We start from the raw sequence: 17669 nt of genomic DNA, 5'->3' as shown, positions 1-17669 counted from the left end.
GCCTCCTGAGTAGCTAGGACTACAGGCATGTGCCACCAACCCTGAATAACTTTCTTTTTTTAAAAAAAATTTTTAGTAGAGATGAGATCTCACTATGTTTCCCAGGCTGGTCTCCTGAGCTCAAGCAATCTCAGAGCTCAAGCCAGACTCAGTCTCCCAAAGTACTGGGATTACAGGTTTGAGCCACCGTGCCTGTTCCCCTTATATTTTATTCACAGAGAAATAAACATGAAATCCTAAGTCCCCGAACTGACTAAATGGACCCTCTCTTGGCCAAGGACACCCTAAAAAAAAAACCTTGAAGACTGAATTCCTGGCCATGATAGGATGGGAGGTTGGATACAACTTCAATCCCTCCCTCACTAATCACCATTAGGCTTTCTTTCCTAAGGTTTAAACAGAAACAAATCCTTTGGAAAGACTCACTTCACACTTAATATCAACCAACTCTGACACTGCTTGCCCTTCTGCATTTTTAACAAAACAACCAACCAGCATTCCTTCTTGATAAAAGAACACTGATCACAGAGTGGTCTCCTCAGTCTATGAAGGGTGCACAGAGGACATGAAAACTCTTCACTGTGTAGCCTTGGATCATGCTAACAGTGACATTTTTTTTTAACATGGATGCCATGGAGAGACATAAAGCTCAATTTGCATGCACACATTTCTCCTTTCAAAATATTCATGACTCCTCCTATACCTAATTGAGTATGTACATCTGGCCACCCACTTTAGCATACATCTCCCTTATTCTTTTCACCTTCTAAGTGCCTGTTTCTGGCTTCTGACTGGAAGCTACACTTCCCAGCCTGTCAGAATGTCCACCCCGAAGGCTGCAACACTTTATGAGAAGTAAAGGTCTCCTTTCCAAATTTATGAAGCTTGTCATTCTTCAGTCAACACCACATTTTCCTTAAAAAGGAACAGAAAACAAAATAAAAGAAAGAGAAGCTAAAACCTAAAGAACTGAGAGTCTAAATCCACAAACTTGAAATGGCTCATGCTTGGACAAATAACATAAACTAAAAGAGGATACCAAAGTAAAATTCTCTTTTCCTCATTTGATAAAAGGATTATTTTTAAGTAACCAAAATGTTTTTATGACTCAGTAGCATGTTGTTTCTTTTGTTTCTTCCAGAAGGCAGAATTATCAAGAGCAGAAAAAAAATGATTTGGGTTGAGAAACCATAATAAATGTATTCTATTTCATTTGCATGTAACGTCTCAACTGATTGGAATTAGCATTAGGTTAAAATATTTATCACACTTATTCAGGATAAATTGCATCAATACAATTTATTATTTAAGAACAAATGGGAATAATCTGTATTGGTGAACGTAAGATTGCACCTCATACTATTCTTGACAAAGGCAGGTTTAAGGAAGTGTTAAACTACTTGGTTTATAATTTATAAAATACAAAAATGTAACTGTAAATATTTTAACATCTTTATGAAAAAAAAATTAAAAGGTGTGACGACCAACCCAAGGAGTGGGGAGAGCGTGCCCCAAAGACATTTCAACAGAAAAGTCTGCCTGTGAAGCATTCTAGAGAGTACTGAATTAATCAGACTGTCTCCCTGTGGGTCCTTTCACAGTTCTATTGTAAATGAGGAAATTAATTTACATCTACACAGATTCTTCAATAACTTCCACCACTGAGTAACATGGCTTAGTTTTTTTCACCCTAACTTCTGTGACTAAGAACTTATCTACTAAGAACTTAAAATGAAATAATATTTAGAATTAGAATACTTAAATGTTTAAACTTCCATTTTCTTAGGTTTACTAGCTTTATCTTACCATTGGTGAAATCTGCATTCATAATAGTGATCTCTTGTACTGTCATCATGAAGGATGCTGCCAATATTTCCACTGACATCTTTTCTGTGACTGTTTTGACATCATCCTAGATATTACTTTCCCATCATCTTGACATCATAGCATAGCCTCCCCAGACTGGTGGTGATATTGCTTTGCATTGTTTTAACATCACAATCTGGTCTGCGTAGATTTGTATTGACCTCATTTTGCCATCAATTTGACATTGTAATTTAGTCTCCATGGAAACATGAAACCATTTTGTCATTATAATTTGTCATTATAATGTGGTGTCCATGGGCTTATCAAAATTGTTTTCATATAGCAATTTGACATTACAACACAATCTCTATAGGCTCCCCCTTAGAATGTTATGATGATGGTAAATTGCATTCAAATGAGTGGGAATAGAATTATGATAAGCATAAAAAAATATCCATTGTATGTACTCAGAAGACATTTTTCAATCTTAAGTATGTACATAACTTAAGGGTTTTTTTTTTCTTTTAAAATCATGGTAGTAGATGGTGTTTTGTGTTAAGTATTAAATTTTATGCAGTTTAAATTTCTAAATTCTTGAAATAAAAAAAAAAGTTATTTCTGCAGAGTAAATTTTCTCCTGTTGGCAACAACCAGAATGCACAATTATCTTTGCTTATTTTCTTCAGTTTTCTACATACAGTAACACTAAAACCTGTCTTTGCTCTGACATAGTAATAAATAAAGAAGAACCTTCTCTAAGCTAACCCTCAAATTTTCATTTCTAAGCGCCTTCCTCTTTTTGAGATTTTAAAATATGATTTTATTATTCTCTAAAAACATCTCTTGACATTATCTTTCATGATAATTTTCAGAGTTTCTTGGTAACCAATATATATGCAAACTACTCACATTATCTTCAATAGAAATGGGACATTGATTGGATCAGAGAAACAAATCGCAGGAAAAAATGGTAGAATTGGCTGTAAGGGTGCTAACACTAAAGGAATTGAATGCTTCTTGGCTCTGTCTAGTTCTCACATCCACTCCTTTCTGAGTATCAGTTTATACTCTCTATTCTAATCTAAGTAGAATAGGAAAGCGGCAAATGAATGGCTGACAGCAGTTTAGAACTTCAGATCCTATAGGCTCTATGACCAAAGAGGACTAAAATACATTTAGAAATCACCTTCCCCAAGCACCCCAGTATGAAAAACTTCAGAAAAGGAACTTCTTATCCAGTCTTTGTTACTTGCTTACTCCTAGAATAACCACTGTGGTCAGGGATGAAAGATAAAATGGGCCCAATTTGAGTGACCTATTACTCCCATACTCTAGTATAAGAGTGTTATGATCTGAAAAATCATCTATCGAAACCAACAATATGATTTACATGTTGCTTTAAACTTTTTCCCAGTGATTTCAATTCTTACCTCTAGTGTTCACAATTAACCTTGTTCTTTCATTCCATTTTTCATACATTTCAATAGGCTTCATTATAATCTGTCTTCCTATTATTGAGTCTTTGGCCTTAGTTTTCAGATGCATTCTGACCAACCTTTATGTATAGGATAGCAACCATCTAGCCAAAGATAAAGATTGTTATGAGAAGAACATGGTGCTCTCTAGATCTGAAATATTTTTGGCAATTTTATTTCTCATTTCCCTTTTACTTATAAATTTAAAACTTATATAGCATCTTTTTCTATAGAATATATTTGGAAAATAAAACATTAAAGAACCAGCATTGTTCTAAACAAAAATGTATAATTAAACAATACAACTTATGTAAAGTCTTCTTAACTAATTTTAAATAGATTCCAATTTTACCCTCACCATTCTTGTAGAGAAAATCTTACAATATTCATTTTATATATGACTAAAATAATGTCCACAGAGATTAAGTAGCTTGTTCAAACACTCACAAGTGTGTTAGCTCCTGACTCTTGGGCATTCAGACTCAGACTAGGATTTATATCACCCCTTGACTTTCAGGCAGGCTGACTCAAATTGAATGACATCAGTAGCTTTCCTGGATCTTCTGCTTGCAGACAGCAGATGATGGGGCTTCTCAGCCTCCGTAATCATGTGAGGCAATTTCCATTACATATATACATATGTATATACACACACTATTGTTTCTGTTTCTCTGGAAAATCCTACAAGGATCTATAGATCTGGGGGAATTTCTCTCTTCTTGAGGTTCTCAAAATATCCTGTTTCATGGGTCTTAAGAAAATCCCAAACCACTTTTCTTCTGCTCTCACACCACAGCAATCATCAACACAGAAGACTTCTGTGACCAAGAACACCATGACCAAATGAGCAATCAATTCTGCAGCAGATACCAACTGGGTGTCCTCCAATCCAATTCCAACACTATCTACCTAGAGATAGTGTCAGATCCCACAGGTTGGGAGCTCAGTCCCCAAACTGCTCTCCCCTCAGACACCAGTCACAGGTTTTGGCCTCTGGAACTTCTGACCAATCAGCTTTAAGTTGGGGTTCCCATAACCCCCACTTTGGGTTCAATTAATTTGCTGGAGTGGCTCAGAGAACTCAGGGAAACACATTTACTGGTTTATGATAAAGGATATTACAAAAGATACAATTAAAGAGATGCATAGGGTGAGGTGTGGGAAAGGATGTGGAGCTTCCATGCCCTCCCTGGGTGTACTATTCTCCAGGAATCTCTATGTGTTCAGCTATTTGGAAGCTCTCTGAACCCTATGTTTTTGGGTGTTTATGAAAGCTTCATTATGAAAGCGTGACTGATTAAATCATTGGCCACTGGTGATCAACCTGGCTCTAGCCCCTCTTCCCTCCCTGAAGGTTGAGGGGTGGGGCTGAGTGTCTCAATCAGCTAATCACACCTTTGTCTTTCTATTGTCTAGCCCCATCCTGAAGCTATGTCATCACTTAGCATACAAAAAAGACAGCACTTTGGAGATTCCAAGGATTTTAGGAGTTAATATATTGCACAGTATCACATTGAGCTTGCCAGGACTCACCTATAAGCCTGGAAACCCTGTAAGTCAGGTGATAGGTCAGTTTTTCCAACACAGCTTTGCAAGCATTGGCTCCATAAAGTCAACTTTGGTTCCTTAAAACCGTCTGCTCATATGTAATTCTATGCATCATGCTCAAATGTGACATTCCAGTCAAAGCCTTGGTAATGTAACCAATGTTCGCAATTGTGTTCTGTTGTAAAGAAAAAAGATTCTTATTTAACTTAAGCAAATAATTATGTTGCCATGAAAATAACAATAATCAATAATAGTTTCTAAATTCTGGAGGTATCAGGGCAGGGGACAAATATAAGTATTTTATTTCTGTTAACAAAAGTATAATCTACTAAATTGCCACAAGTATAGATAACTTAAAAGAAAGGGGAAAGAGAGTTCTTATATCTGAAAAATAGAACATAAAACATCCATCAAAATTCTAAAGAAAATCTGTAATCATCCTTTACCAGTCAGTCCACTGAATCTCATGTAATTAATTCTTATTCTGCTTAATTTTAGATTAGATGTTTAATGAAGCTATCAGCTTCTACCCTTGAGTTCTGGAAACTCTTAATCCAGTAGCATTGTTTGGGGTGCAATAAATATTCTAATTACTGAATTACTGGAGGGTTTGCAGCAACCTCAATTCTTGTCTCCTCAGAAGAAAGAATTTAACTGAGGGGTATGAGGCAGAAAAAGAGACAAGGCAAGTTTCAGAACAGGGGTGGAAGTTTATTAAAAAGCTTTAGATCGGGAAAGAAAGGAAAGTACACTTGGAAGAGACCAAAGCAGGCTAATTGAAGGACAAGTGTGGCATTTGACGTTTTGACTTGGGGTTTTATATGCTGGCATAATTCTGGGGTCTTGAGTCCCTTTTCCCATGATTGCTCCCTCAGGATGGGCTGCCTGCATACATGGTGCCCTCCTTGTGCTTAGGAGGAGAGCACATGCAGTGTGTTTAGGAAGTTGTACAAATGCCCGTCTGAGGCTTTCATCCCTTTTCTAGTGGAATGGCCCCAAAAGGTCATACGCCACCATTTTGTCTCTTAATGTACATGCTTGAGCTCACTTGCACAATTCCTGAGATTTTATTGGAAGTTGATTACCAATTTCAAGTGTTTTTATCTGCTTGGGAAATTGCCTCTCCCTGGCGCCTATGATCAATTATCACTTTAGTGTGATAGCTGTGAACCATCAGGAAATTACCTCTCCCTGGAACTTGCTGCCAATTTTCATTTTTAGAGAGACATTGTGATAACTGCTGAACCATCACCTGATGGTTGCCTGACATTCCTAGTGGGTATTGGGGGGAGCCCTCTCCTGTCCCGCTCATGTCTGGCTAGATACCTACTGTAACAGTACAGTCTCAAAATTATTTACGTAATGCCATCATGAAGCATTCTGTTCAGTAGCTGATAGCAAATACTTTCAGAGAATAATTTTAGAATAGAACAAGATACTAGGAACAAATTCCTAGGAATTTCATACAATTTCTGAAATAACTGCATTTTGTCAATACATATAGTAACCTAGGAGGGGTTAAGCATGTTTTCTTATTTGGCAATGTTTCCCGTGTCACTCAAGTATCAAATAAACCAAATTATTTTTAACATTTCTCTTTAGAAGGTAAAAGAATAAATGCTTTAAGATTTTCCAGGGGCCTTTTGCAAAATCTTAAGGTCAGTTCAAGAACAAGAAGATTTAATTTGTTGGGCACAGTTGCTCACACCTGTAATCTCAGCACTTTGGGAGGGTGAGGTGGGGGTATCATGATGTCAGAAGTTCGAGACCAGCCTGGCCAACATGGTGAAACCCCGTCTCTACTAAAAATACAAAAATTAGCTGGGTATGGTGGTGGGCACCTGTAATCCCAGCTACTCAGGAGGCTGAGGCAGGAAAATTGCTTGAACTCAAGAGGTAAATGTTGCAGTGAGCCAAGATCGTACCATTGCACTCCAGCCTGGGTGACAGAGTGAGACTCTGTCTAAAAAAAAAAAAAAAAAGCTTTAATTTAGGATTTTATTTTGGGAAGGCAAAATTATAAAAACTATAAAAAAGCAAAAAAAAAAAAAAAACCCTTTGCTCTTTTAAAACTCAGAAGTCTTGATTCTCTTAAATAGTTAAGAACATAAGAAAAGTTAATATAAAGCAAGGAAAATTATTCTCACAGAACACGAAATTTTAGTTTCCTAGGCAGATTACTAAAAATGTAAACAAAAATCCTTTACAATCTCTCATTAAGAAGAGACTAATATAATACAAGAAAATGTCCTTTTAACAGAAAACTAAATTCAGTTTTTATAATAGTACTCTATTAGGCTTATTTTTTTTAAATTCCTGTAAGTAAATCCATTCGTTTTTACCATCTTTGATCACCATGAAGTTTATTTTCCACAAATCTTCTATAATTTTCTATATCCATTTTGTATTTGTCCTGTATTTTCCTCTTTCTCCTTCTGGAATAACCAGTATCTTACTTTAGGACAAAACTGCTCTCATTTTCCCTTAAGAAACCATATCCTTCATATTCGTTACCTTTTCTTATCAATGACACATCTTACTTTCCTTGTATAGTTTTCATAGAACTTTCTTTACTATTTTAGGTAGTTTCACTTACAAATGTCAATTATAATTTTTTAATGCTTGGTAAAATTTTTACACAGAAAACTAGGAGGTAAACCATTGTGAATTGTCTGTTGCATATCAGTATTCAGCATCAGATCACAAGCACTTCAACTTAAACTTATGCTTAGCTATTAATGTTTAAGTAGTTGATGTTTGTTAGAAATAATCTAGATATTCAATAAATGTCTATTACTTAATTTAGCTTAGCATAACTCAACAATTTCAAGATACTAAAACAATATTGAAATTGTTTATGGACAGACATAGTACAACATTGAACAAAGCTAGCCATCATCGCAATTCCCTATTTTTCAACACATGAATATTGGACTTCACTACAAATCAAAAACCTAAAAAAAGTTAAATATGCATCTTATAAAAGTTTACTGTTGTGCTTGAAACACACAAAGTAATAGATATCAAGTCATTCATTTTTATTGCCTCTTTACTTCTATATTTGTTCTTAGGTTGAATTTATAATTTTTATAGTCTTAAACATTAAGTAGAAATAATATTACCTTATTGCACTAGACAATCCAAGTAGAATAAAAACATATGCTCATATTATACTTAATGCTGATAACTAAGAAGATATAGCTGCTTATATTAAACCAATAATATTAAACTAATCTTATTTACCAAGATTTACCCAAGTCATGTGTACTTGAAAAGCACTTGGGCTAGTTTTTGTATTTCTGGAAATGTTGAATTATATTAGCATTTATTTATCTCCAAGCCAATAAGACTAGAACCCTTTATGATATTCTAGAAATTAATTTGGTAATACCATCGGGAGGTAGAAAATATCATACACAGGCATATCTTAAAGATAGTGCAGATTTAGTTCCAAACCACCACAATAAAGCAAATGTAATAAAACAAGTCATATGAATTTTTTGGTTTTCCAATGCATATAAAAGTTATTTAGGCCGGGCGCGGTGGCTCACGCCTGTAATCCCAGCACTTTGGGAGGCCGAGGCGGGCGGATCACCAGGTCAGGAGATCGAGACCATCCTGGCTAACACGGTGAAACCCCGTCTCTACTAAAAACACAAAAAATTAGCCGGGCGCGGTAGCAGGCGCCTGTAGTCCCAGCTACTCGGGAGGCTGAGGCAGGAGAATGGCGTGAACCCGGGAGGCGGAGCTTGCAGTGAGCCGAGATCGCGCCACTGCACTCCAGCCTGGGCGACAGAGCGAGACTCCGTCTCAAAAAAAAAAAAAAAAAAAAAGTTATTTACACTATTCTGTAGTCTATTAAGTGTGCAATAGCAGTATGTCTAAAAAAACAATGTAAATAATTTAATTTAAAAAATACTGCTTGCCAAAAAATGCTAATCATCATCCAAGCCTTCAGTGAGTTGTAATTTTTTTGCTGGTGGATATTCCTACCTTGATGTTGATGTCTGCTAACTGATCAGGGTGGTCATTGCCAAAGGCTGGGGTGACTGTGGCAATTTCTTAAAATAAGTTGTGCACTACTGCTTGAAAGCATTTTGTCCACAGTAGAACTTCTTTCAATATTAAAGCCAATTCTTTCAAATGCTACCACTACTTTATCAACTGAGTTTATGGAATAGTTCATATTCCAAATGACTTTTTGTCATTTCAACAATATTCACAACATCCTCACCAGCAATAGATTCCATCTCAAAGAAATCACTTTTCTTGTTCATTGATAAGAAGCAACTCCTCATCCATTCAAGTTTGATTGAGATTACAGCAATCCAGTCATATTCTCTGGCTTCACTTCTAGTTCTAGTTCTCTTGCTATTTTTACCACATCTGAAGTTACTACCTCCACTGAAGTCTTGAATCCCTCAAAGTCATACATGAAGCTTGGAATCAATTTCTTCCAAACTCCTGTTAATGTTGATATTTTGACCTCTTCCCATGAATCACAAATGTATTTAAATGGCATCTAAAATGGTAAATCATTCCAGAGGTTTTCAATTTACTTTGCCCAGATCCATCATAAGAATCACTCTCTATGTCAGCTATAGTCTTACAAAATGTATTTCTTAAATAATATGACTTGAAAGTCAAAATTACTCCTAAATTCATGGGGTGTAAAATGGAGATTGTGTTAGCAGGCATGAAAACAACATTAATTTCCTCGTTCATTTTCATCACAGCTCTTGGGTGACCTGGTGCATTGTCAATGAGCATTAATATTTTCAAAGGAATCTTTTTTTTAGGAGGGGTAGTAGGTTTCAACAGTGGATTTAAAATATTCAGTAAACCATGCTGTAAATAGACATGCTGTCATCCAGGCTTTTTTGTTCCATTTCTAGAGGACAGGTTGAGTAGATTTAGCATAATTCTTAAAGGCCTTATGATTTTTGGAATGGCAAGTGAGCACTGGCTTCAACTTAAAGCTACTAGCGCATGAACCCCCAACAAGAGAGTGAGCCTGTTTTTTAAATTTTGAAGCCTGGCATTGACTTCTCTCTAGATAGGAAAGTCTTCTTCCAATAGAGAGGTGTTTATCTACAGTGAAAATCTATTTTAGAGTATGGCCATCATCATCGATAATCTTAGCTAAATCTTCTGGATAACTTACTACAGCTTCTACATGAGCACTTGTTGCTTCGCCTAGCACTTTTATGTTATGAAGATGGCTTCTTTCCATAAACCTAATAAACTAGTCTCTGCAAGCTTCAAACTTTTCTTCTGCAGCTTCCTCACCTTCCTCAGCCTTCACAGAATTGAAGAGAGCTAGGGCCTTGCTCTAGATAAGACTTTGGCTTAGGAGCATACTGTGGCTGTTATGATCTTCTATCCAGACCACTAAAAGTTTCTCCATATCAGTAATAAGGCCGTTTTGATTTTTTATCATTTGTGTGTTATCTAAAGTATTGTTTTAAATACCTTCAAGATATCACTTGAGGGGGTGGTTGGAGATAGGAATTTGACAAGATATTGACAGTGATTGGATATTCGGTGGGAAATGATGATTAAAGTGACTTGATTTAATTGTTGCTAAAACTGGGTTCTTGAGGACATGCCCACTGATGGGCCCAAACTGAGAAAGGACTTAGAGAAGTCTTTCTAGAGTTTGATTAAGGAGATAATTTTGTCACTTAGTATAACATCCTTTGCATTAAATGGCACTGTAATTATTGTTGAATTATTAAAATTATTTTTACAATTGCCTTCATCTGCATTTGTGCAAATCCTTGAAGGCAATCTGTTTCAAGCTGATATTCTGTTTACAAAAACAATCTTACTGAAGAATAGCTTCAATTTTATACTTCCCTTATTACCATACTTCAAAGTCCAACTTTTTTTCTTGGCAGAAGCAAACCTTAAATTATTAGGTAGTAGGTAGGCAGTCAGCCTTAAGCAAACCTTAAATTAGTGCTTAGTCAAAGATACAAATACAAAGGACCGATAGAATTTTATGAAGGTGGCAGAAGAAGGAGGAGGATTCATTGCATCTTGATTGCTGAATCTAGTCCCCTAGGTCAACTGTTGTAACTCAAATAACTTTCGAGTCAGGCAGGTGATATAAACAAGTTTTGCTCTAATACAGGATCTCGATAGTTTTCTTTAGGCAGAGATACTCCTTGAGTAGTAAATACATAGGGTAATATTTCATGAAACATGCAATCTCTTTATTTTTCTGTTCAGTAGCAAGAGAAAAATTGTCTAACACAGACAGTAAGTAAAGCAGACATGAGGGAATAGCAGTGACTATAGTGAATGGATAAAATATATCTTCTTGAAAGGGCTAGCTACTCTTTAGTTCCAACTGATTATTCCCATATGAAAATGTATAACCACTGAGGCCAGATAGCCTGACTTCTCAAGAGAATTTATATAATCATATATTAATAGGAAATCTTTAGATATTTAAATTTTGATAACCAATTCAAAATTATCAAAAACATCTTTCAGGTCACAGTGAGATCCAGATGCCCTAGCCTGAATTAGAAATGCATATAAAGAGGGCTGACATCATGAAGTAAAATAAAAATTCTGAAAAACAACATATTTTAATGGCTGCTGTGAGTATTCTGTCATTGGCATAAGGTCCATAAAGTTCCAGTTCAGAGTAAGGATTAAACTAACCTTTTTATCAATTAAGTAAAAGTGTACTTTTCCTTGCTTAGGCTGACAATTCTCTAATTTAAAAACAATGGCCAGGGAAGTAATTGAAACACTCACAGCTCAAAATTGCTAAGTAAATAGGTAGATTGTTTGCTAGGAGACCAACACTTTCTAAACGATAGGTTCTGAGCTTCCAGTTAGAATCTAGGCTTAAATAAAGGTATACCTTGGAATTCTCCTGCCCAATGGTGGTCATTTGCTCAGGAGGAGTTGCCCCTGGATGATTTAGGTAAATGTAATGTACTTCAATCAAACAAGGAAAAAAAAGTACCTTGATGGTGTTCCAGAAAGCCACAGCACATTATCTGTCTTCACTTTATCTCTTCCTTCTTCTAGTACACGGAGCTTTTAATGACACAGGAGAAAACTATTGTTAGTAGTAATAATCTAAAATAAATGTTACTTTTTTAAGTTGAGATAGTAATTTCAGAGTAGTGGTTAAAACTTTAAGATTCAATGTCCCTTTGCTATAATAAATATTTTTTGACATGTGTAATGAAATAAAATTCATAGATAATATAACATATTTTAAAAATAACATTTAAAAATAAGCAATGTAATGCCTTAATTCAAGCATAAAGAAAAAAACAAAGAAAACAATTCGTGATATAAAATAAAATAGTATACACTGAAATATGTTAAACATTGACTACTCTAAAAGGTAAAAATACCCTCTAAAATTTCTAAAATGCCCCCGCAAGGCAGAACCATATGAACTGAGAACTATTCTGGTATATTTGAATTTGTAGTACACACATACTTTGCATAGTTAAGTGTTTCCCACATAGAACTGAGGTTCTTAGGATGTCTGTCTACTGAGCTACTTCAGTTTAAGGATAGCACATTAGAATACATTTTTAAAAGCTGACAATTCTCATTATTATATTTGATACCCTGAAAAGTCTTGCAGAAGTGAAATGCATATAATTTTGTTTATCCTAGGGTTCCTCAAATTTATTTAATCACAACACTTCTTTTTCCCATAAAAATTATTTTTCTCTGCTGTTTTGCTTCACAATATGGAATTTTCAGTTTAGTAGTTTTCCCAGGGGAAGGATCCACGGCACGCATAAAGTTAAAATACATTAGGAATAGGTGTCTATGTTAGGCAATTACAGGACTGTGAACCATCTAAGAGATTATGTTTTAAATATCTGGGTACCTTTTAAAATCCTCATCTTTTCTGGATGGATTATAGTAATTTAATAGATAATTTATGGTACAGCTAATTCTCCATCTGTACTGTTTGTAATTATTATTTTTATATACTATCAATTTAATCTGAAACACATAAGTACTGCTTTGCTAAGCACAGGCCCTGAACTGAGTGAATGGTGAGTTTGATAAATTTCTTAGGCACAAGGAGCTTATTTTCTTCAAAATATTGCAAGATCCTGTTGGTCGTCCACTGTGTTTAGCAAATATTAAACATTTGGTGAGTAGTTGTTGATTCCCTGATTTTTGTATTTGAAAAAGCTGTTAATGATTCTAAAACATAAGCATACTTAGATTAAAAGAAGACATGCTGTATTTGAGGGAAGCCATTACATTAATATCATCATTATCATTATAATCATCATCATTATCATCACCTGTTTTCCTATAAATGTCACAATACAAAGTTCATATAAAAGTTGTAATAATTAGCCATATCTTTAGAGCAAAATCACTTGTGAGAAATTACTCCTTTTCATCTCCATCATCATCATCATCATCATCATCATCATCTTTATCATCTTTAGCAGGTTCTGCCATTTCCGATGTTTTATAAACATATAAAGGATGGAAAGGCATAATTATCATATCAACAAGACATTCTCAATATCTAATATTTAATGAATACTTACTATATTCCAGCCACTGTGCTATCTTTCTTACATGAATTATGCTTGGTAACCATCACAACAACACTATGAGCTAGCGGCAAAGATAAGGAAACCAGAGAAGAGTGATGTTAAATAATTTCCTCAAGGTCATATATCGGGACCAGAGTCAAACCTCGACTCTCAAGGCTTTTGACTCCAGAGCCCAAGCTCATAAGCTAAAGACAGTCATGAAAAGAACTAAGGTTACTGTGTTTACTCAACTTTCATACACGTACTTGTAAAGCTGTGCAGTTGCAGCATGAATTAGTCACCCAAGCTCTTCATGTATTGGTACAAGAAGTCATTCTCAAAGCTTAGGGACTTGACCTTGTTCTGAAGTTCTAAGACTAAGCTCCTTAGGGGAAATTGTATCTGTGTGTGTTTTCAAAAGGAAAGACAATTATATCTAGACTTTTCCAGCATCCCTATGATGGTAGCTATCTCTCATCCATGTAATTTCTTAGCCTGATTTGGAGCCTGAGGTAAAGAAAATAATCCTAGGTATTCTGACCTCTTCTCACCCTACTTCTACCTCTTCTCTGATTTTATCCTTAAATGGATAAAGGCTGATTTGTTAATAGGGTTACTTTCTCACATATTAACAAAAAATATTTTAAATATACATGAAGAAAGGAGGTATTTATTGACTAATGAGTTCAAATTTGGAAGGTAGAATGAATGTGAGTTATTATTGTATAAGCTTACAAAACTTAACAATAGCAATAAAAATTTAAGAGCAAGAAATTTAATGTCATCCACCAATTGAACAGTTCTCTACCAAGGATTGGTCTACAAGAAAGAGTGTTTTCTTCAGTATGAAAAGTGAGCTATCACAACTATTAAAGGAACAAAGGCAGCAGAATTTTAAAAGGTACTGGCTGAAAGGAGAAAAATAATTGCTCATTCACTGATCTTTAGATCATGTAGTTCAACATCTTATTTCACTTATAAGTAAGATTTTAACATCTCATACACATTCTCACTTTTTATTGTCACTCTGTACTATGAGTTTTACTGTATAGATAAAAATGAGAGAAACAGAAACAAACTCCCTATACTGAGAAGCATTCATAAATGATTATCATGACTCCAAGTTTTTAATTCATGTACAGGGTTATAAATTTTAGTAGTTAGCACCTATATGTTTACTTCATTTTCTTAGAATCTGTATGCAAACTTTCAATATACACACATTCACAGGATTTGCAGCATTTTGGGAAATTATAAATACCTTTTAAAAATACCTTTATAAATTAAAAATTGTAAATACTTAAAAAGTACCTTTATTTCCAGCTTTAAATTACATAAGCTATTCTGCTTTCCCTCTACCATGATTCTGGCATTTTCCCATGTAATGTGAAAATAAGACTGTACTACATTAAATTTCATTTGTAACATTCCTGGTCACGGCTATATTCTATTAAGATTTCCCTGTAGCTTTATCCCATACTTCGGTCTGTCTACTGTTTTCAAACCAAGGTATGGTTGAGAGTTTACTCTTATTTCAAGGTCATTTATACAGAAGCTAAATGAGATTGGCCCTAGTATAGATCTCAGGAGAACTATATTTGTTACTTCTTTTTTTTCTACAATCTTCTACTCACAATTGTGGGGAAGGGCTGTGTATGTTTGTGTGTGTGTGTGCGTGTGTGTGCATTTTACTCTTCCTTTTTAATTTCATTCTCAGATACAATTTACTAATCTATTAATACAACACTTTATGGACATGAGCAAAGAACTATTATAGAAAAGAGAGTTTAATATTTATTCCAATGGGAACACATCTATAAATGCCTCTACAATTACACATGTTAAAATTCAAGTAAAGAAAGAAACATATTGAAAGGGATAAAGATCAAAATAGGTAGTAAAACTGTGATTATATTAACATCTTTACATACTGTTTCTAGTTGTAAACAATGATCCAAAATTTAGCATCCTCTTTTTGTGTTTCTTTTTCATAGAATTTAGCCCTCCACTTTGAAGGCTTCATTTGCATATGATTTTAAAAGTTTTGAACTAAGATTTTATTATTGATAAGGACTATTTTTAATTATATGTATTATTTACATAAAGTGATGGTGTTATGCTTTGTAACATCTTAAAAGATTTAAGGACTGGAGAGTTTATCACATTTATCCTTAAAAGACACTGTACTGTAAAACTAATAATTTCTAATTTGTTATATTTTCATGGTTGGATTATGCATCAGAAATATGAATTGTTAGTGCTTTCCTTAGCACATAGTTAGAATAGTTAATAGCATTTTTTTTTTTTAGTTAGAAAAGTGTAGTCTTATGTATTTATAAGGGGATCCTATTATTTTGGGGATCTATATTTGCAACCATAGATAATTCTGAGAATCTAGCTTTTGCCACCTTTATTTATTCCTGGGACACCAATGTACATAAAAGAGATCACCGACATTTTTTTCCTACCATTGTTTGGCTAAGGAATTAAATGTGAAGTGTCTTTTCTTAGGAATATCTGCTTTGCTACTTTAAATGCTCATACTTGAAACACCCATGCATTCCTGCTTGTAAATGGCCATGTGGAGAGACCCTGACACCACACGGAGAAGAAAAAAACCCAGATGAGCTCAGCCTTCCCATAGTCTTTGCCAAAACACAAAGTATATGAGGGCAGCCCTTTTTGACCCTCAGACTAGACTTAGTTAAGAACTGAATACCACTGATTGATCCATGTTGATGCCTCATGAAATAGAATACTCTCCCAGTCCAATCCTATCTAAATCTCTAATGCCCAGACTGTGAGCATAATAAGATGACTGATTTTTTTTAAGCCAATAAATTTTGGGTTAGTTTCTTATGCAGCAACAGGTAACTGGGAAACTACCTTTCAGATTGTATGAAAACATTTATTATACAAAATACAGTTTCCATGCATTTACAAATAACTTATTCTTTAAATAGTTCATTATTTATTCAATAACAAACTATAAGTTGTTAGCTTCTTTTTCTGTGTTCTCTTAAGTTTTTTTTACAGTCTTCCATCATAGTTCTTTTTTTTTTTTTTGCAATATATTTTAACTGTTACTTTATGTGTCTTGCTTCTTTCTTTAGACTACATGTGGGTCTAAGATCATGTGTATTTCTTTAGTAAAATAACATGAGGTTAAGCAAACACACTTTTGCTCAGACAGTCTGGGCTCCTGGTCTGAGTAACTTAACCTCAAAAAAAATTCTCAGCCTCTTGATGTGTAACATGGAGGAATGAATAATATTTAATCAAGAAACTTTTAAAGATTAATCAGGATTAAGCATAGAAAGTTCTTAAAATATTTTAGCTTACCAAATTTCCTGCTCCTAAATTTTATTTCTTGTCAAGATAAAGTAACAGTTAACTCATTTCCCCTCCCACCTAAAATAATAAAAAAAGAGATAATATATATGAAGCAACAGTTTTCAGGACGCTGAACATCAAACAACAAAGAACAGTAATCTTCAAAAGATAGGAGAGAAGTCAAGTGATGCTAGGAGTGCTCTACCTTACCCTGAGGGTTTCCTTGCTGTGACAGAAAGAGGGGGAACACAGGTGGAGTCTGATGGCCCATGAATTGAGGAGCTGGAGCTGAGACAGATCAAGGAGTTGAGTGTTCATAGGAGAAAGTACTGGAGATGAGAGCACCTCACACAGAGAGAATTTTGGATATCTCAGGGGGCCCCTTTCTAGTATTCAATGCAGTACTGCTCAACACAAGCATGTGAAAGGGCTACCTCATGCCCAGGGAAAAAACAGTTCAAAGGATTGCAAGTGAACAGGACATAGAACTCACCTAGGGCCAGAAGTAGTCCTGTTTGCATCAACCAGACTGGAAAACTTTATGACTTAAGGAGCACTGAGTAGAATACATAGAAGAGTCTTGCCTAGTAGTGGAGAATAATTATCCCTGGAATGGGCACCGCTCCAGTCCCACCTAACACATCTTGAAAACAAGATGTGAGAGAATTAAATCATTTCTAAGTTACCTATCCACATCCAATGAACACAACTCAAGAATATTTATAGATTCACAAAAATGTCCAGAACTCACATAGGTAAAATTTACCATGTTTGGCATTTAATAAAAATTATTACGTTTTCAAGAAGCAAGAATATATGCCCTATAATGAAGAGAAAAATATACAATTAAGTTAAACTAATATAGATGTTAGAATTATCAGAAGATATTAATGAAGTTATTATAGTTGAATTACACATGTTCAAAATATTAAGTAGAGATATATGATATATATCAATC

Source organism: Pan troglodytes, chromosome 7 (genome assembly GCF_028858775.2).
Source record: "Pan troglodytes isolate AG18354 chromosome 7, NHGRI_mPanTro3-v2.0_pri, whole genome shotgun sequence".
Lineage (NCBI taxonomy): Eukaryota > Metazoa > Chordata > Mammalia > Primates > Hominidae > Pan > Pan troglodytes.
This window is presented reverse-complemented; position numbering follows the sequence as displayed.